At 31.9% G+C, this 22,236-nt stretch overlaps 1 pseudogene; it reads left to right on the top strand.

Annotated features, from left to right (window-relative positions):
- Positions 1 to 3,348: 3,348 nt before the first annotated feature.
- Positions 3,349 to 4,421, top strand: LOC139868088 (probable galactinol--sucrose galactosyltransferase 6; annotated as a pseudogene).
- Positions 4,422 to 22,236: the final 17,815 nt, after the last annotated feature.

Below are 22,236 nucleotides of genomic sequence, written 5' to 3'. Positions count from 1 at the left end.
TTTTCGTACTTGTGTTCACTTTGTAAAATAAAACGTTTATGTTTTCTCATCCCAAATGTAAGTTTAAAAGAGTAAAAGTGGTACTATGATCTCACCTTGAGTGCAAGAGTGTAATAGTACTTCACAAGTAAACGTATGCAAGAACGAATGCTAGTCTTGACCTAAACAAGTAGGTTGTATCAATAACGGTAAACACGATTGGTCAAAGTTGTTCAATTAGTCCTATGGCTCATTACGACTCGATTATATAGCATGTGAAACAAATTGTCAAGTTTCATGCACGATACAAGTAGTTAAGCATGTTAGAACAATCGTATAAACATTTGGTTAAGTTTGACTAAAAGTCAAGCTTGGTCAAAGTCAAAGTCAACGGGGTCGGGTATCCGACAATTTTCCCATGATGAGGAATCATATATGAGCACATTTGCCAAATTTCATGTTAATCGAAGTTACGGTTAAGCGGGAAAGTTTTTGTGAACATTAAATCACAAAGAAGCTTGGCCTGGAGGGTTGCGCGGTGCGCGCAGGGTTGCGCGGAGCGTAACTAGGCGTGGAACCAGGTCAGGAAATGTCAAAAAGGGCAAGCATCTGTATTTCCTCATTTGCACGGCGCGCTAAGGTATGCGCGGCGCGCATACCTGGAAAAAGTGCTGGTTGCAGTAAAATGGCTAAGTCTCGAACCAAAACGCAAACTAACATAACACATGAACCGAAAACATTCAAAACGTATGCCATATATCGTTGAAAAGGTAATTTGACGAAGAACACAACTAAACACATTTTATCAATCCAATTATCATTTACAATAAATAAAACCAAGTGGAAAACTCATTAAATATCCACCATTAATGCTTTCAAGTTCATAAATGCACATTTATGATTCGGGAATTAAATGCATACATATCATATGCCGTTTTGTAGGTAATTACGCATACAATACTATTATATACTCACAATTAACATTCCAAAGCATTCAAAGCATTTAATTTCTATTTTACTCCTATCAAACCCTAACCCATTATCACAAAATCAATAATCATGTTAATGAAGCATTCTTAATCAACCTACACATCAAATTGAAGCTAGTGATGCTATTAACACATTTAATACATACACTTCTAACATCTAACAACATTTGATCAACCAATTCTCAAAATCAAACACACCCATTTGACCAGTTCATGTTAGTTACTCAAAATGACAAAATCGAACATACAAATCATATATTCATGTTAGACTTGAGCCATAGACACTAATTAACACTTTTATAAGTTAAAAACATCAAGAACAAAGAATTTAGTGATTTTAGAAAGTTACCCAAACTTGATGAAATCGGTATGGAATTGAAGAGGAAGATGCAAGGATTCCAAATATGTAATTTGTTTGAATTGATGCTTGCTAGATTTTGAATAGATGATGAATCTTTGAAATGGAGTTTGAGAGAAAAGATGAAAGTATTAAGAAAAAGGAAAAAGAAAAGGATAATGAATGGAGGAGGTGGGTGTTGACCACTTTGACCTAGTCAAAACTTTGGTCATTTGGCAACATTGGTCCCTCAAGTTTGAAGCGGGTGCGTGAATTACCTAAACGAAATATTTTAAAAACACGTATTAATGGAAGATGTTATAATTACATAACGGACTTTAAATAAGTAAACGGAAAAATGCGGGATGTTACAGATAATAACTAGGATTCGGGTTTATTAGTGATGAAGGCGGGTTTTGGGTTGGTTGATGATTTAGCCTTGTTTAGGGCTTTAAATTGAGTGTAATCACTATGATTAGTGATTATGGAAGTGTTGGAACTCATTTGGGTGTGTTTGGTTGACTAATTTGGAAATGGGTCAAAATTAGGGTTTTTGTGTCAAATTGGGCAAGACAAGTGTTTAACATTTGTGTTCAGGTTTAATTGGCTTATTAGGACCATTGTCACTAGTGTTAGTGATTATTGGTTAGTTTGGGTGCGGTTTGTGCTTGGAGGTGCATTTGGGTCGAAATTGCACTAGTTGTCGATTTTGGTTGATTTGTATATCCACCCTAATTGTGTTACTCGTTATGTGATGAATGGAATAGGTACTTTCCATTGGCGTTTGCGGATTTTGGTTTGGCATCCATCAAGACTTCAAGGTGAGTGTTAATATCCTATGTGCATATGTATGTGTAGGATGGGTGCGGGTCGGGTGAAGTGATTCTCAGCTATAGAGCTCACTTCACATGTAGGTGGATTTGATAGACTTGTGTATGGGCCCAATTGGCACGGTTGTGCGTTTTGGTTGACCACCTTTGGCGAGGTGCACACTTTGCGTGTACGTTATCACATGTGCTTGTGATATGGATTATTTAACCCAAATGGCGAAGGGTTTTGATATTGAGAAGTGAGTCACGTGTGGATTCGGATTCACGATGATGCGTGTAGTTCGGTCATCTTATTGAGGTAGTGATCTCGTGTGGTTGCGGATTACTAAGGCTCGTGTAGTTCGGCCAACCTCGATGTTGTTGTGTTATTAAAGATAGTAGTCTGGTGTGGATGCGGATTTACTAAGGCTCGTGTAGTTCGGCCAATCTTCATTTTGGTATTTGGTTGTTGTTTTTGGTATTGGGTTAAGGGGTTAACCTTGGGCGTTTATATATTGTTATATATATATTGTTGTATTGTTGTGATGTAGCTAACCCTCCGGGTGTAGCTTATTGGCGTTGTTCATATCGTCGTTGGTGAACTTACTTTGTTGATATCTTTAGCTTGTTGCTTAGTGATCGTACGATATGCTTAGATTAGCTTGCCTATATGCTTGGATGCTCCTGTATGTGTTGTTTGATTATTTGTTTGGCGTGTCCATTTTATGCATATATATGTATGTAGTATATTCTCACTCACTAAGCGTTAGCTTACCCTCTCGTTGTTTACATTTTTATAGATTTGCATGGAGGCGGTGGCTCGAATAAGCGTGGGAACTAGTGGACTCGCATAGTTTACTTAGAAGATGTGCTTTTGGATCGATTAGGATTGGGTAGCGTAGTCCCAATCACCATGCTCGGTTTTGTTGAAAATTTAAAATAGTCGGGTCGTGTTTGCCCGTTCGGATATTTAACTATGTAACAAATGTTTTAAAAGTTATTGATCTTGCTAATTGTGTTAGAGATGTTTTGGAAACATAATTGGGACCTAAATATTAATGTATTAACGAAAAAAAAATTACGGCCGGTTTAAATACGGGTTGGGTTGTTTCATAGAGTGCCATGTTCCATTCAAATAGGTCGGAGGGGAGCCTATTGAACTTTCTTTTATAAGGTTTGGGGTTTACAGTGCCATGTTTTTTTTTCAAGACCCAGTTGACCCAAATTTGAGAATATGGGTCTCATTTGCCAAGTATAGGATCGAATATGGTTTAATTTGAATCTATATTGATGGTGATGCTTCTGGAAAACACAATTTGTAACACCCTAGGCAAATCCCACATCGCCCACATACATGAGTGATCATGGGATTATAAGGTAATACCCACGCTTAAATGACACAACGCGTTTTGGGATCACAGGCTGAGTAAAAGTGCGAGTACGTTATGGTTAAGCGTGCTCGGGCGAGAGCACTACCAGGATGGGTAACCTCCTGGGAAAGTGTTTATCGTGTGTGGTCGCCAAGAAAAAGCCGTGCGCCTGCGGGCAAAGCGGACAATATTGTGGTCATGTTAAGCTGGGGTGTTACACAATTTTGATTTGTTGAAGAAACTTGTGCTACCTGATGGTTCTGTGCTTCGAGCCCGATTACCCGGTCGACCTACAAAAGACTGTCTTTTTACTGATCTGGCTCGTGATGGTGTTAGTTTGTTAAAGATATGGAACATGAACAAGTACATTGGAGTTATTGGTATTTATAACTATCAAGGAGCTGCATGGAACATTATCGAATGAAAAAACACGTTCCATGAAACAAAACCCGATGCTATATCAGGAACCATCAGGGCTTGTGATGTGCACGATATTGGTGACGCTGCAGTGGGTCCCGATTGGTCCGGGGACTGTGTTGTGTACCATCATCATATGGAAGATGTTATTGTTTTACCTCGGGATATGGTTATACCGGTTTCATTAAGTGTTCTTGAACATGAGATATTTACGATTACACCTATTATGGTTTTAGGGTTGGGGTTAAGTTTTGGTCCTGTTGGACTTATTGACATGTTCAGCGGTGGTGGAGCAGTTGACGAGCTAGGGTACATAGTCGAGAATGGTTCGGTGATTGTGTCCATTAAGGTTAAGGGATGCGGACGGTTCGGTGCGTACTCGACAACTAAGCCAAAAAGGTGCATTGTTGGATTAAGTGAGGTTGAGTTTGTGTATGACTTAGAATCTGGGCTACTGATCTTGAGTTTTAGCCATATGCCTAAGGATCAAAAGTGTCATGATCTGCAGATTCATTTATAATTTAAATTTTATTGTGCTTTAGATTTAGAAAATATATAATATAATGCAACATTCATACACTTCTTGAAATGTTGTATACCTAATTTATTCTTCGTCTCAATGCCTGTGGTATTGAACATTTGATCATTATTGTAAATAAAGAATTATATAGTGTGGGTGATTATGATCTCATTTAAGATTTGCACTTGCTAATAATCAGTATAAATAACCATTATGGATGTATGTGTACAATCGTGACCCATTTAATGAACCAGTAGATTTGGTCTATCCTTTTAGAATCCTTTTAGAAGTTACATGAAGTGTGTATTGCATCTAATAGAACAATTTATATTTTTTTAATCATATCTATTGTGACGACCCGAAAATTTCCGACCAAATTTAAACTTAATCTTTATATGATTTTGACAAGATAAGCAAAGTCTGTAATATTGATTCTCAAAATTTTTGAACCAATGTTATATATTCAGTTAACCTTTGATTATTGACCGACGATTCACAAACATCTATATATATATATATATATATATATATATATATATATATATATATATATATATATATATATATATATATACACAATAAGTTGGAATATTAATTATTAAAATTAATTATAAATAACTTGCAATGTGTATTTAAAACTGATTTATGTATAAAGATATATACATATATATAATTTCAAGTTATTTAGTAAACGATAATAACATTCGTTTATTGATTCAATTGATATTTAAATAAGGTAACTAATATATATATATATATATATATATATATATATATATATATATATATATATATATATATATATATATATATATATGTACAATAAGTTGGAATATTAATTATTAAAATTAATTATAAATAACTTGCAATGTGTATTTAAAAACTGATTTATGTATAAAGATATATACATATATATAATTTCAAGTTATTTAGTAAACGATAATAACATTCATTTATTGATTCAATTGATATTTAAATAAGTTAACTAAAATGCTTAAGATGAACAAGTAAAACACTAATTTGCTACAGTATTTTCGAATTGCTACATTACCCGAAAAGCTACAGTGTTTTCGAAAACCACTATTTGCTACCGTAAAAATCATTTTGCTACAGTAAAACACTATTTAAAAATGAAAATGTATGTATATTTTACAAATGTTATTAAATATAATATTAACTTAGATATAAAACGTTTTGATTTAAAATAATATTATTATATACTAAGACGTTAATTTATAGACGCAAATGACCAAAACACTCGAACGTACAAGATACACTTCGGGTAATATAGTTATTGGCAAGGTTGAAAAATTCGTTATTCGGAGATTAATCAGTCGGGACTTTGGAAATATTAATAGGAAATTCGGAGATTAATCGGGGATTAATCAGATTGTACTGTATACATTTAAATATTTTATTTTAAAAATTATATGCGTAAATATACAAAAAACAATAAATAGAAAAATAAACTTTAACATAATTGTCTAAAATTGTTCATTTTACTCCAAAACTATAGAGTTTTAGTTTAAATTCATGTTAAAGTCTTAACCATTTTTTACTTTGACCGATTTTGGTTACCAAATTCAGTTTTTACCCATCAATTGACGTTGACCGTTTAATTAAACGAAATTTTAGAAATCGGAACGGCTTGCTTTTGTAAATGATTAATCGGAGATTAATTGTCGAGTAATCGGGTTTTTTACAACACTGGTTATTGGTAATGTAAGTCTATATTTTGACAAAGGTACACGTCGCGAAACGTAAAGTACAAGTTATTAAAGCATACGAAGTAACGTTCGAAAATCTGGAACCGGGACATAAGTCAAGTGACAACGTACAAGTAATCGGAACTAAAATTACAAGTCACCTATACACGAGAATAAAATATAATATATATATATATATAATTAATATATATTATATATATTATATATATATTTAAATATTATGTCGACAAACAAAAAGACAAGGCAAAATGAGCTGGATCAGCACACCATGCGATCGCATGGGATTTGGGCATCACAGCCATGCGATCGCATGGCCACCAGGAACCACAAATCTTCTATAAATTGGCCAGTTTGCTCGACACACACTGCACACACATATATCTCTCAATCTCTGCTCTCTATATTTATTATTATTATTATTATTATTATTATTATTATTATTATTATTATTATTATTATTATTATTATTATTATTATTATTATTATTATTATTACAAATCTTATTATTATTATTAGTATTGTTGGTATTATTATTAGTATTATTGTACATAAAATACTACGACGAGGTCTTGAGCAAGTTATTTTCAAAACAAGCTTTTCAAGCGGGATAGCGCTAAGGAAATTATGGGTTATAGCTATGGAGGTTATGGGTATTTTTTGGGGGTTATGATCATGAGTCAAAGGTCAACCTAGCGTTTATCATTTCCATTGCGTCTACGTACTTTCCTGCAATATTGAATCACAATATTGATACGTGAGCATTCATATCTTATCTTTTATATATTGATAGTGTATCCATGTCTAGTGCTCGAGTATATATGTTTATGCATGCTTGTATGCTTTAATTTTGTCATTAGATAGTTTATGATGAATCACGAATTTGATACATATGCTATTGATATAAGGTATATGATATGCATGTCGTTGGAAAGCTGTCGAAAAATTAATAACTTTTCATTTAGGAATCGTGTGTTTTCGAGGAACAGATTAAAAGATATGGCCAACTGAATTATGTTTAATGTTAATTGAAATTGTGTTTGAAACTTTAAATTAATATTTAAACAACTTGTCTATGAGATTGATAAATTGGATTTTTAGATATTACTAATCGAGTAAATGAATTCTTATATAAGACATGTCTCGTTTTGTTAAACAATTGTTAAAGTTGACTTTTTGAGATGACTTCTGTTAACTTTTACATGTCGGTCTCGAGCATTAGGATTGTGATACACTATGACCCGACCTAGCTTGTTAGACATGTATTTACCAACATATGTTCTCTAGGTTGAGATCTACGGTTATTATGCATTCCGAGTTTCGGTCACATTTTGGTGAATTGTAGTGACCCGAACTTTTCCATGATTATATATTAAATGAAAACTATATTTGCATGATTAAATGTTTCCAACATGTTAAGCAATCAAACTTGTTAAGACTTGATTATTTGAAATGAGTTTCATGTAGACAATTGACCACCCAAGTTGACCGGCGATTCACGAACGTTAAAACTTGTAAAAATTATATGATGATATATATATATAGTTAACATGATATTATAATAAGAAAGTATCTCACTAGGTATATTAACAATGAGTTATATACATAAAATGAGACTATTGAATTAAGAAAACTCGAAACGATAAATATAATGATTATCGTTATAATAACGTCTTACTAAATACATATGTATCATATTAAGATATTAATATACCATGTTAATATGTTAAAATAACAATTTAACATCTCATTTAAGTGTAATAACAATGTATCAATTACATTTAACAAGATCGTTAACTTAAAGGTTCTGAAACAACACTTACATATAACGACTAACGATGACTTAACGACTCAGTTAAATGTATATACATATAGTGTATTAAGATGTATTAATACACTTTTGGAAGATTTCATGACATATATCAAAGTACTTCTACTTAACAAAAATGCTTACAATTACATCCTCATTCATTTTCATCAATAATTCTACTCGTATGCACCCGTATTCGTACTCGTACAATATACAGCTTCTAAGATGTATATACTATTGGTATATACACTCAATCATCAGCTCCTTAGTAGCCCATGTGAGTCATTAAACATGTAGGAACCATCATTTAGCAACTAGTATGAAATATCTCACAAAATTACCAAAAAAAATATTATAAATCATTCATGAATTATTTACATGAAAACAAACTTACACATCGTTTATATCTAATCCATATACCAACGACCAAAAACACCTACAAACACTTTTATTCTTCAATTTTCTTCATCTAATTGATCTCTCTCAAGTTCTATCTTCAAGTTCTAAGTGTTCTTCATAAATTCTATAAGTTCTAGTTTCATAAAATCAAGAATACTATCAAGTTTGCAAGATTACTTCCAAGCTTTCTAATCCAATCCACGTAATCATCTAAGCTCAAAAAATCTTTCTTATTTACAGTAAGATATCTTTCTAATACAAGGTAATACTCATATTCAAACTTTGATTCAATTTCTATAACTATAACTATCTTGTTTCTAGTGGAAATCTTACTTGAACTTGTTTTCGTGTCATGATTCTACTTCAAGAACTTTCAAGCCATCCGAGAATCCTTTAAATCTAGATCAATTTTTGTTACTTCTAGTAGGTTTACCTACTAAACTTGAGGTAGTAATGATGTTCATAATATCATTCGATTCATATATATATAACTATCTTATTCGAAGATTTAAACTTGTAATCACTAGAACATAGTTTAGTTAATTCTAAACTTGTTTGCAAATAAAGTTAATCCTTCTAACTTGACTTTTAAAATCAACTAAACGCATGTTCTATATCTATATGATATGCTAACTTAATGATTTAAAACCTGAAAACACGAAAAATACCGTAAAACCGGACATACGCCGTTGTAGTAACACCACGGGCTGTTTTGGGTTTGATAATTAAAAACTATGATAAACTTTGATATAAAAGTTGTTCTTCTGGGAAAATGATTTTTCTTATGAACATGAAACTATATCCAAAAATCATGGGTAAACTCAAAGTGGAAGTATGTTTTTCAAAATGGTCATCAAGATGTCGTTCTTTCGACGGAAATGACTACCTCTTTAAAAAATGACTTGTAACCTGTATTTCTGACTATAAACTTATACTTTTTATGTTTAGATTCATAAACTTAAGTTCAATATAAAACCATAGCAACTTGAATCACTCAAAACGGATTTGAAACGAAGAAATGACGGGTATAACAAAATTGGATAAATTTGCTAGTTTTAGCTACGAAAATTTTGTAACAAATCTAGACTAAACATATCCTAATTAATTTATATTTTATTATACATATTATGAAATCTTGGGATTCCATATACACGTATACAATGTTTTGACATATCATATCGACCCATCTATATATATATTTCGGAACAACCATAGACACTCTATATGCAGTAATATTTGAGTTAGCTATACAGGGTTGAGGTTGATTCCAAAATAATATATATACTTTGAGTTGTGATCGAGTCTGAGACTTGTAGACACTGGGTCATGGATTGATTCGAGATAATATATATTGCTTTATTTCTGTACATCTAACTGTGGACAACTAGTTGTAGGTTACTAACGAGGACTGCTGACTTAACAAACTCAAATCATTAAAACGTAATAAAAATGTTGTAAATATATTTTGAACATACTTTGATATATATGTACATATTTGTTATAGGTTCGTGAATCGACCAGTGGCCAAGTCTTACTTCCTGACGAAGTAAAAATCTGTGAAAGTGAGTTACAGTCCCACTTTTGAAATCTGATATTTTTGGGATGAGAATACATGCAGTTTTATAAATGTTTTACGAAATAGACACAAGTAATCGAAACTACATTCTATGGTTGAATTATTAAACCGAATATGCCCCTTTTAGCTTGGTAGCCTAAGAATTAGGGAACTGGCCCCTAATTGACGCGAATCCTAAAGGTAGATCTACGGGAACTAACAACCCCCATTCTGAAATTTGGAATGCTTTAGTACTTCGAGTTTATCATGTCCGATGGGTGTCCCGGAATGATGGGGATATTCTATATGCATCTTGTTAATGTCGGTTACTAGGTGGTCACCATATGAATGATTTTTATCTCTATGCAGTTTGCGAAATGCCTGATATGAGATGTGTTATAAAAATGAAATCTTGTGGTCTATTATTGTGATTTGATAATATATAGGTTAAACCTATAACTCACCAACATTTTTGTTGACGTTTTAAGCATGTTTATTCTCAGGTGATTATTAAGAGCTTCCGCTGTTGCATACTAAAATAAGGACAGGATTTGGAGTCCATGCTTGTATGATATTGTGTAAAAACTGCATTCAAGAAACTTATTTCGATGTAATATATTTTTATTGTAAACCATTATGTAATGGTCGTGTGTAAACGGTATATATAAGATTATCATTATTTGATAATCTACGTAATATTTTTTTTTAAACCTTTATCGATTAAATAGAAGTTATGGTTGTTTTAAAAATGAATGCAGTCTTTGAAAAACGTCTCATATAGAGGTCAAAACCTCGCGACGAAATCAGTTAATATGGAATGTTTATAATCTATATGAACGGGACATTTCAGTTGGTATCCGAGCGTTGGTCTTAGAGAACCAGAAATTGCCTTAGTGTGTGTATAATCGAGTTTGTTAGGAGGCATTAGTGAGTCTGGACTTCGACCGTGTTTTCTTTAAAAATGATTGCTTAACACTTTTTGTTGGAAACTATATATTATTAACATGTAAATATTATGTGATATATTAATCTCTTAACGTGTTTGATATTGTGTGATAGATGTCTACCTCTAGTACAAATCCCATCGACTCACCTAATAATAATGAAGAGTCGAATATATTTTGGGAAGATTCACAAATTCCCGAAGAGGAACCGGAAGAAGAGGAACCGGAAGAGGAGGAACCGGAAGAAGAGGAACCGGAAGAAGAGGAACCAGAAGAAGAGGTTCTGGAGGAGGAAATATTAGAAACCACAGAAAAACAGATAAATAAAAGAAAATCCTCAACCAATGGACCAAAGTTAATAATGGTCAATGGTGTTTTCGCGAGGAAGCAAAATATTGGGAAGATTACCAATTTTTTGATGAATCGGATCCCGATGAGGATTCTGATGATGTTATAGAAATTACCTTGACCCAATTTGAAAAAGCAAAAGAAAATAATAAGGGAAAGGGCATCAAAATAGAGAAACCTGATTCCAACCCCGATGAACTTTAAATGTATCGTCAACACCCGTATTTCTTAAGTTGTAACAATAACCCGGGAACCTCTAAGCCACCAGGTTTTTCTAAACTATTTTTGAAGACAACGGCTCGTATTAGAGGAACATCATATATCCCTAGAAAATTAGCAAAACGAAACAGATCCGAAGAAGAAGAAACTAGTGAGTCGGAATAAAGAGTTGTAATCATGAGGTGTAAAATATGTAAAATAAGTGTGCTTGTATTTTTCTTGTTGTATGTGAAAATTGCTTGTATTATTTGATAATTATCTTTTATGAATCTAACTCTCGTCTATTTTTACAGTATAAAAACCAAAAATGGATGTTAAGGATAGACAACCAAAAATTTTAGAAGACCTATCCGGGGACATGATTGATGAAATCTTGTCTAAAGTCGGTCAGAATTCATCGGCACAATTATTTACGGCAAAATTAGTTTGTAGAACATTTGAAGAATGTTCCAGGCATGCCTTAGTTTATAAAAGGCTTTCATTTGAAAGATGGGGTATATCACATTGGGGACACCGTAAGTTACGCCGTGTTTTCTTTAAGGCGTTAAATGCGGGGAACCCAAATGCAATTTTACGCTACGGGTTAAGAACCTATTTTGACTCAACATATCCCAATGTAGGACTTCGTGAGTTAGAAAGAGCTTCTAACATGCAACATAAAGAAGCATGTTATGCTTACGGGTTAGTGATGTTCGCTTCTCACCAAAGTGAGAAAAATAACATCGGATTACAACTTTTAAATAAAACCTTCCCACAAGTGACAGATTCAGTAGTTGGGGTGAGAAACAAGGTTTTTAGATTATTACGTGGCTGTTGGGCATTACGAAACCCTCGTCCCTTTGACGACGTTACAACATGCTATCTTGTCAACGGCCACAACGGTTATGTTCCACAAGACCAAGGATGGGAAGCAATCTTAGTAAAACCAAAATGCATGACTTGTTTCTGGACTTATGAATTACGTGTTTTTATTGCCTTTGCTGAATGACTTGCGTATTAACTAGGAATGTTGTCACAACTATTTTGTATCAAAGTGATTGTGTGCTATATTTCATGCTTTATGTATAATAGCGGTATTGTAAGTTTGTAAATTTTTGTATAAAAGTTAGAACGCGAAATATTATTATAATCAATTTTTTATATAGAATTGTAGTAGTTGAATGGTATATTAGCTACTAAGTATGAACTTAACGGGTAGGTACTACCCGAATTAAAACTATAAAACGCTAATATGAAGAAAAAGCTTTTATAAATGAGTTCATATTATGCTACGAAATACTATTGACTACCCTTAATATTCTATATGATTAACTTAATTCTTTTGGGCTATTTTTGAAGGAAATGGCACCGACAACTCGTCAGAATTTGAACATGAGCAAGGAAGACTTCTGTGTTTTCCTTGCAGCAAACATAGCCGTAGTACAGGCTGCAATGCAAAACAACAACAATAACTCGGAATCTAGCAATGCAAATAACGCCACAAGAAATCATGTAGGATGCTCCTACAAAGAATTCATTGCTTGTAAACCTCTGGAATTCGATGGAACCGAGGGTCCAATCGGATTGAAACGGTGGACCGAAAAGGTTGAATCGGTGTTTGCCATAAGTAAGTGTACTGAAGAAGACAAAGTAAAGTACGCTACGCATACCTTCACAGGTACTGCGTTAACATGGTGGAATACCTATCTAGAACAAGTGGGACAAGATGATGCGTACGCACTACCGTGGTCAGCATTCAAACATCTGATGACTGAGCAGTATCGTCCCAGAAGCGAGGTCAACAAGCTAAAAGTAGAGCTTAAGGGATTACGAACACAAGGATTCGATATTACCACCTACGAACGACGATTCATGGAGTTGTGCTTATTGTGCCCGAGAGCGTTCGAAGATGAAGAGGAGAAAATCGGCACATTTGTAAAAGGGTTACCAGAAAGGATCCAAGAAGATATAAGTTCACACGAGCCCGCTTCCATACAAAAGGCGAGTTGAATGGCTCATAAACTCATAAATCAGATTGAGGAAAGAGTTAAAGAGCAGACGGCCGAAGAAGCCAACATGAAACAAATCAAAAGAAAGGGGGAAGAAACCAGTGACAAGGGTCACAATTTTAACAATCAACACAACAATCACGACTTCAATCGCACCAATTATCGCAACAACAAACGCAACAACAATTGTTCCAACAACAACTACAAAAACCATCCTAACAACAATAACCACCACAACAATCGTCCCAACATCAATAACAACCGCAACACTATAACAATAATAATCAGAAAAAGCCATGCCAAAGGTGTGAAGAGTACAACCCGAATGAGTTCTGCACGATATTTTGCACCAAGTGTAAAAGAACTGGCCATAGTGCGAGAAAGTGTGAGGTCTACGGCCCAATGAATAACAGAAATAAAAGAACAGATAATGTCGAAACAAGTAATGCCGCCTTTGTTTATTATGGATGTGGAAAATCGGGCCACATTAGGAGTAATTTCCCGAACCCAGAGAAAAATAATGGGCAAAGTCGTGGAAGAGTTTTCAATATTAATACGGTAGAAGCGTAGGAAGACCCGGAGCTTGTTACGGGTACGTTTCTCATTGACAATAAATCTGCTTATGTTTTATTTGATTCGGGTGCGGATAGGAGCTATATGAGTAGAGATTTTTGTGCCAAATTAAGTTGTCCATTGATGCCTTTGGATAATAAATTTTTACTTGAATTAGCAAACGGTAAATTAATTTCAGCAGATAATATATGTCGAAATCGAGAAATTAAACTGGTTAGCGAAACGTTTAAGATTGATTTGATACTAGTAGAGTTAGGAAGTTTTGATGTGATAATCGGCATGGACTGGTTGAAAGAGGTGAAAGCAGATATCGTTTGTTACAAAAATGAGATTTGCATCATACGAGAAAAAGGAAAACCCTTAATGGTGTACGGACAAAAGAGCAACGCGAAGCTAAATCTTATTAGTAATTTGAAGGCGCAAAAACTAATAAGAAAAGGTTGCTATGCTGTTCTAGCACATGTCGAGAAAGTACAAACCGAAGAAAAGAACATCAATGATGTTCCTGTCGCAAAAGAGTTTCCCGATGTATTTCTAAAAGAATTACCGGGATTACCTCCACACTGATCCGTTGAATTTCAAATAGACTTGGTACCAGGAGCTACACCAATAGCTCGTGTTCTATATAGACTTGCACCCAATGAAATGAAGGAACTTCAGAGCCAATTACAGGAACTTTTAGAGCGAGGTTTCATTCGACCAAGCACGTCACCGTGGGGAGCCCCTGTTTTATTTGTCAAGAAGAAAGATGGTACATTCAGGTTGTGTATCGACTACCAAGAGTTGAACAAACTTACCATTAAGAACTGTTACCCACTATCGAGAATCAACGACTTATTTGATCAATTACAAGGTTCGTCAGTTTATTCGAAGATTGATTTACGTTCCGGATATCATCAAATGCGGGTGAAGGAGGATGATATTTTGAAGACTACTTTTAGGACGCGTTACGGTCATTACAAGTTTATAGTTATGCCTTTTGGTTTAACTAACGCACCAGCTGTGTTCATGGACCTCATGAACCGAGTGTGTGGGCCATATCTTGACAAGTTTGTCATTGTCTTCATCGATGACATACTTATCTACTCAAAGAATGATCAAGAGTACGAAGAACATTTGAGAAAAGTGCTAGAGTTGTTAAGGAAAGAAAAACTGTACGCTAAGTTTTCAAAGTGTACATTTTGGTTGAAAGAAGTTCAATTTCTCGGTCACATAGTGAACAAATAAGGTATTCAGGTGGATCCGGCAAAGATTGAAACCGTTGAAAAGTGGGAAACCCATAAAACTCCGAAACACGTACGCCAATTTTTAGGATTAGCTGGTTACTACAGAAGATTCATCCAAGATTTTTCCAAAATAGAAAAACCCTTGACTGCATTAACGCATAAAGGGGAGAAATTTGAATGGAAGGATAAACAAGAAAAAGCATTTCAATTGTTGAAGAAAAAGTTAACTACGGCACCTATATTGTCATTTCCTGAGGGGAATGATGATTTTGTGATATATTGTGACGCCTCAAAGCAAGGCCTTGGTTGTGTATTAATGCAATGAACGAAAGTAATTGCTTATGCGTCTAGACAATTGAAGGTTCACGAGCAGAATTATACGACACATGATTTGGAATTAGGCGCGGTTGTTTTTACATTAAAGACTTGGAGACACTACTTATATGGGGTTAAAAGTATCATATATACCGACCACAAAAGTCTCCAGCATATATTTAATCAGAAACAACTGAACATGAGGCAGCGTAGATGGATTTAATTGTTAAATGATTACGATTTTGAGATTCGTTACCACCCGGGGAAGGCGAATGTGGTAGCCGATGCTTTGAGTAGAAAGGACAGAGAACCTATGTGATGACCCGGGAATTTCTGACTAAATTTAAACTTAATCTCTATATGATTTCGACACGATAAGCAAAGTCTATAACATTGAGTCTCAAAAATCTTGGAATTATGTTTACATATTCAATTACCTTTGATTATTCCCGACGATTCACGAACAATTGTTTGTATATATATATATATATACATTTATATATATAAAAATAAGTATGTATAAATTCTAAAAATAATTATTATAATATACATATACAATTATATATAAAAAGTATAAATACTATATGGAGATATAATTATTAAATGATACATAAGTAATAATAGGTAATATTATATATAATGTAATATATATAAAATGTATAAATATTAGATATTTAATATGTGTCAACATATAACATTAATAATTAAATTTAAATTACAAGTTTGAATATAATGGAGTAATTTTATTAAACAATACTTTCATTATAATTGATGATGTTAATATTTGTATTATTAATGTTAAATATGGACATAAAATTGTAAATTGATATGTACAAGTATTATTAATATTAATAATATGATTATCCTTATTATTCCTATTATTGTTAATATTATTAGTTCATTACTATTAAAATTAATATTTAAGGTTTGTATATTAAATGATATTAAGTTCCCTTATATATTTAATATATATATATATATATATATATATATATATATATATATATATATATATATATATATATGTATAGTTAAAAAAAATATAGATATAAATATATAAATACAAATACATAAATAAATTTCTGATTTATAAATAAAAGAATTAGATATACGTATATGGATATATATATCCAAAATTTATGTAACTGCAGATACATATATAAAATCATGTAGGTATAAAAATACTGATATTTATTTACATAATTACATATATAAATGTATATTTTTATATAAAAGCAATTATATATATAATGAAGAATTACGCATTTTCTGTTTCTTATCTTTGACAAATGCTGTAGGTGATTTATTCCATAGTACCAATCACGACTTTGTGATCACAATAACAGCCAATTTAGTTAGGAATCGTACAACAGCTTTTTAATTTTTTTATCTTATACTTCTGTCTGTTTTTATTTGTCTGAGTTAAATAAGGTCGACATCTTCAATCTGCATAAAACCAACGATTAGTTAATAAGTCATAAACCATACAATCACACTATATCAATTACTAATCACTGAAATCATTAACAATCTCTGAACTGCTCGAATTAAATCAGAAAAATTCCAAAAACACCGATGTATCCCTGTTATTGAACCTTTTCAGTCAAAACTTGATTTAGTAAACCATTTCAAAATGTGTAACTGAGGTTTTGTTAGGAATGTATCATTAAATCTTTCTGCAAAATTTGAGCTTCCAATTCATTTTTTTGATTACGAATTTTGAGGTCAAAGTTTGTTTTTCAAAAGTCAACAAAAGTGTTCATAGCAAAATTTGTAAATGTTTTGATGTTTTGAATTGATTTGATGACCCAGAAAGTTTATATAACCAATTTAGAACCGATTTGGTGTTTTAAGTTTTGTCTAAAACCCATTTAAACTTCGAATTTGAATTGGAGATTCATATCGAGCCTAAGGTTGCTGTTACGGCGAGTTTTATTTTTTTTTATTTTTTTTTACGTTTTGATATTTTAATTTATATACTAAACCTCTAAATGATCTGTATTATTTTCAAACCTTAATTCCAACATTATTTTCGTTAGATTGATTTTATTTTGGTGTATCTGATCGACTAACTGGAGTTGAAGAAGATGAAATATGTAATAAGTTTGTTACAGGTTAAATAACTTTTATGGTAGCATTTAATCAGAAAAACAGAAGTCGGTAGAGTGGTGTTGGGTGTTTGCGTGTATCCAAAAGGTCACGGGTTCGAGCCTTGCAATGGTTTGTTTTCTTTTTGGAACTCATTTTACAAGAGGTAGTTGTCAATTATTATTCATTATTATTATTTTGATTATCAATTATATTATTATTATTATTATTATTATTATTAATGTTATTACTATGATTATTATTATTGTCATTGATATTATCGTTATTATTAGTATTATAACACTTTATTATTATTATCATGATTATAAGTATTATTAAAGTATTTATTATTGTAAAGATTGTCACTTAAGTATTATTATTATTATTATAATCTCCTTTAACAATGTTAATAAAAGTAATAATATTTAGTATTATTGTTATTATCATTAATATTAATATCATTAAACCTTTCTAACACTAGTTTTATCATTGATTATTATTATTAGTATGATTATTATCAATATAAGTATTACTATTACTATTATGATTAGGATTACAAAACGATGTTATACAAGCTTTAATTACTGGTTTAGAAATTTAACGTGAAGATTTTGATTATGATTAACATAAGTATTGTTATTAATATTATCACAAGTAATGAAATTGCTATAGTAATTATTATTATTAAGTATTATGAAATGATATCAAAATTATTAATTTTATTACCATTATTATTAAATTACCAATCTTATTAAAACTACTAATGTTATCATTATATTTAATATTAGTATTTTCATTATATTACTTCAAATATTATCTTAGTATTATTAAAATACTGTCTTAACAAACAAATGATTTACATATATATATATAAATATATAAATATAATTAATATATACCACATAACAAACTTAATATCTTATTTAGTTAAAATATATATAATAAATACATAGAACATATAAATTATTAACATAAAAACGATATAACTAAGAAAGTTATATATATTTATTCGATTACGATTATGTGTATTAATATATATACACAAATGATATAGGTTCGTGAATCTGAGGCCAACCCTACATTGTTTAGTTGATTCAATGTCGTCATATGTATTTTTACTACAAAATACAATACGGTGAGTTTCATTTGATCCCCTTTTACTCTTTACATTTTTGGGGCTGAGAATACATGCAAAATGCTTTATTAACTGTTTTACAATATTTATATGCGTGAGTTTCATTTGATCCCCTTTTACTCTTTACATTTTTGGGGCTGAGAATACATGCAAAATGCTTTATTAACTGTTTTACAATATTTATATGCGTGAGTTTCATTTGATCCCTTTTATTCTTTACATTTTTGGGCTGAGAATACATGCAAATGCTTTATTAAATATTTTACAATATTTATATGCGTGAGTTTCATTAATCCCTTTTTAAATGCTTTTGCAATATATATTTTTGGGACTGAGAATACATGCGCTGTTTTTATAACTGTTTTACGAAATAGACACAAGTAATTGAAACTACATTATATGGTTGAATTATTGAAGTCGAATATGCCTCTTTTTATTAAGTCTGGTAATCTAAGAATTAGGAAACAGACACCCTAATTGACGCGAACTCTAAAGATAGATCTATCGGGCCCAACAAGCCCCATCCAAAGTACCGGATACTTTAGTACTTCGAAATTTATATCATGTCCGAAGGAGGATCCCGGAATGATGGGGATATTCTTATATGCATATTGTGAATGTCGGTTACCAGGTGTTCAATCCATATGAATGATATTTTTGTCTCTATGCATGGGACGTATGTTTATGAGAAATGTAAATATGAAATCTTGTGGTCTATTAAAAATTATGAAATGATTATTTATGTTAAACTAATGAACTCACCAACCTTTTGGTTGACACTTTAAAGCATGTTTATTCTCAGGTATTAAAGAAATCTTCCGCTGTGCATTTGCTCATCTTAGAGATAATACTTGGAGTCATTTATGACATATTTCAAAAGATGTTGCATTCGAGCCATTGCGTTTATCAAGATTATTATTAAGTCAATTATAGTTAGATATATTATGAAATGGTATGCCTGCCGTCAACTTTTGATGTAATGAAAGATTGTCTTTTCAAAAACGAATTGTGACGATCGCTCCAAATCCATATGGACGAACACGTCATTCATTGATTTCATTGCGAGGTATTTGACCTCTATATGATACGTTTTGTAAACATTGCATTCTTTTGAAAAGGCACACCATAAATGAATATTTAAATCAAAGGTTTTCGACATCTGATGATTTTTACATATAGACAATCACCATAAATAATAGTTTACAACAGTATTTCCGTGACAATGCAGTCAAAATAAGATACATGGTGATGATTTGGTGAATGCAACGTCTCCTTGAAAAATATGTCATGTAAGACTCCATGCACATAGCTTGTTTAACATCTAAGCAAACAGCGGAAGACTTCTAGGAAACCTGAGAATAAACATGCTAACAAGTGTCAACACAAAGGTTGGTGAGTTCATAGTTTTAATGTTGCGCATAATCTGTATATAAAGGTGGATCACAAGATTTCAGTTGTTCAATCCAGAAACGTTTATCAAAATATTCTACGAAATTGAGCACCCTGGTAACTAAACTTAACGTATATATAATTTGTACCCTTTGTATAATCATCTTAATAATACACGCAAACCAACGTGTACGCTTCTCAAATAGCATACGTCCGTTAAAAGGCTAGCGCTCTAGCTCGGACGGGGATATCAAGCCCTATGGATCCATATACTACTACTCGCGCCCACCAGTTCTTACAACTGGCAGTTACTAGTTACCAAAGCTAAGGGATTTTCGGTTTAAACTCAGTGTAGAATTAAGTATGTATTGTGTCCATTGCGTTTAAAATAAAGTGCATGTATTCTCAGCCCAAAAATATAGATTGCAAAAGCAATTAAAAAAAGGATCAATGAAACTCACGCATATAAATCTAGTATTTTCAGTATTTAAAAACAGTCGCATGTATTCTCAGCCCAAAAATATATTGAGTAAAAGGGATCATATGAAACTCACGCATATAAATATTGTAAATCAGTTAATAAAGCATTTGCATGTATTCTCAGCCCAAAAATGTAGAGAGTAAAAGGGATCATATGAAACTCACCTTAGCAGCATATAAAGTCATTCACCAAAATGTGATCGAAACACGGATTACCAAATAACCGTAGATCTCAACATATCAATATTGAGATTCAATATTGTAGAAAAGTACGTAGACGTAACGGAGATGATAACACTAGGTTTGACTTGCAAATAATACCCATGAATATTACCCATAACCTCCTTGGCAATAACCCATAATTTCCTTAGCTTTATCCCGCTCATAAAACTATTTTGAAAGTGACACGCTCATGACCTCGTCGTAGTATTTTATGTATAATACTAATAATAATACAAATACTACTAATAATAATAAGATTAATAATAATATTAATCTTAATAATAATAATAATAATAATAATAATAATAATAATAATAATAATAATAATAATAATAATAATAATAATAATATAATTGATAAATATAATACGGAGTAATTTTTAAATTAAAACAGAGGTAGATATCTCGAGCTTTTATAGGTGTGGCCTGTCCAGGGCTGCCATGCGATCGCATGGCCTCCAAGACCATTTCCCATGCGATCGCATGGGATGGATTTCCAGCTCATGATCTTTTAACTTCTAGTTTGTCGACATATTTTTTAATTATAAATATAATATATTTAATTTATATAATTAATTATATATTATATTAAATTCACATGCATAGTTGACTTGTAATTTTCGTTCCGATAAGTCGTACGTCGTCACTCGACTTATGTCCCGGTTCCGGTTTTTCGAACGTCCTATCGTATACTGAGAAAACTTGTACTTTTACGTTTCGTGAATCGTACCTTTGTCAAAATATAGTCTTAAATCATCCATAAACTATACCACTGTAGCAATTCACTGTAGCAAAGTTCATTTCACTGTAGCAAATAGTGATTTTCGAAAACACTGTAGCATTTTGGGTACTGTAGCAATTTGAAAATGTTACTATCGTTTACTAAATAACTTGAAATTATATATATGTATATATCTTTTTAATATACATAAATCAGTTTTTAAATACACATTGGAAGTTATTTATAAATAAATTTTAATAATAAATATTTCAACTTATCATATATATTCAAATAGATATTTAAACCAATAAGTTTAATGTACGGTATCAAATAATTAATACATTGTTACCTTTTCAAGTTATAGTATATATGTATCTATTTACATATAATTGTTCGCGAATCGTCGAAAACAACCGAAGGGTATTTAAATATATAAAAGTAGTTCAAAAATTTTGAGATTCAGTTTTACAGACTTTGCTTATCGTGTCGGAAATGTTAATCATACAAAGATTAAGTTTAAATTTGGTCAGAAATTTTCGGGTCATCACACGAATGCAATGTTTGTAAAATGTATCATATAGAGGTCAAGTACCTCGCGATGTAATCAACTGTTGTGAATCGTTTATAATCGATATGGACTTCATCCGGATGGATTAGGACGGGTCCTTTCAGTTGGTATC

The sequence above is a fragment of the Rutidosis leptorrhynchoides genome, chromosome 9 (genome assembly GCF_046630445.1).
Source record: "Rutidosis leptorrhynchoides isolate AG116_Rl617_1_P2 chromosome 9, CSIRO_AGI_Rlap_v1, whole genome shotgun sequence".
Classification (NCBI taxonomy): domain Eukaryota; kingdom Viridiplantae; phylum Streptophyta; class Magnoliopsida; order Asterales; family Asteraceae; genus Rutidosis; species Rutidosis leptorrhynchoides.
The sequence above is the reverse complement of the archived record's forward strand: the minus strand, read 5'-3'. Positions and strand labels throughout refer to the sequence as shown.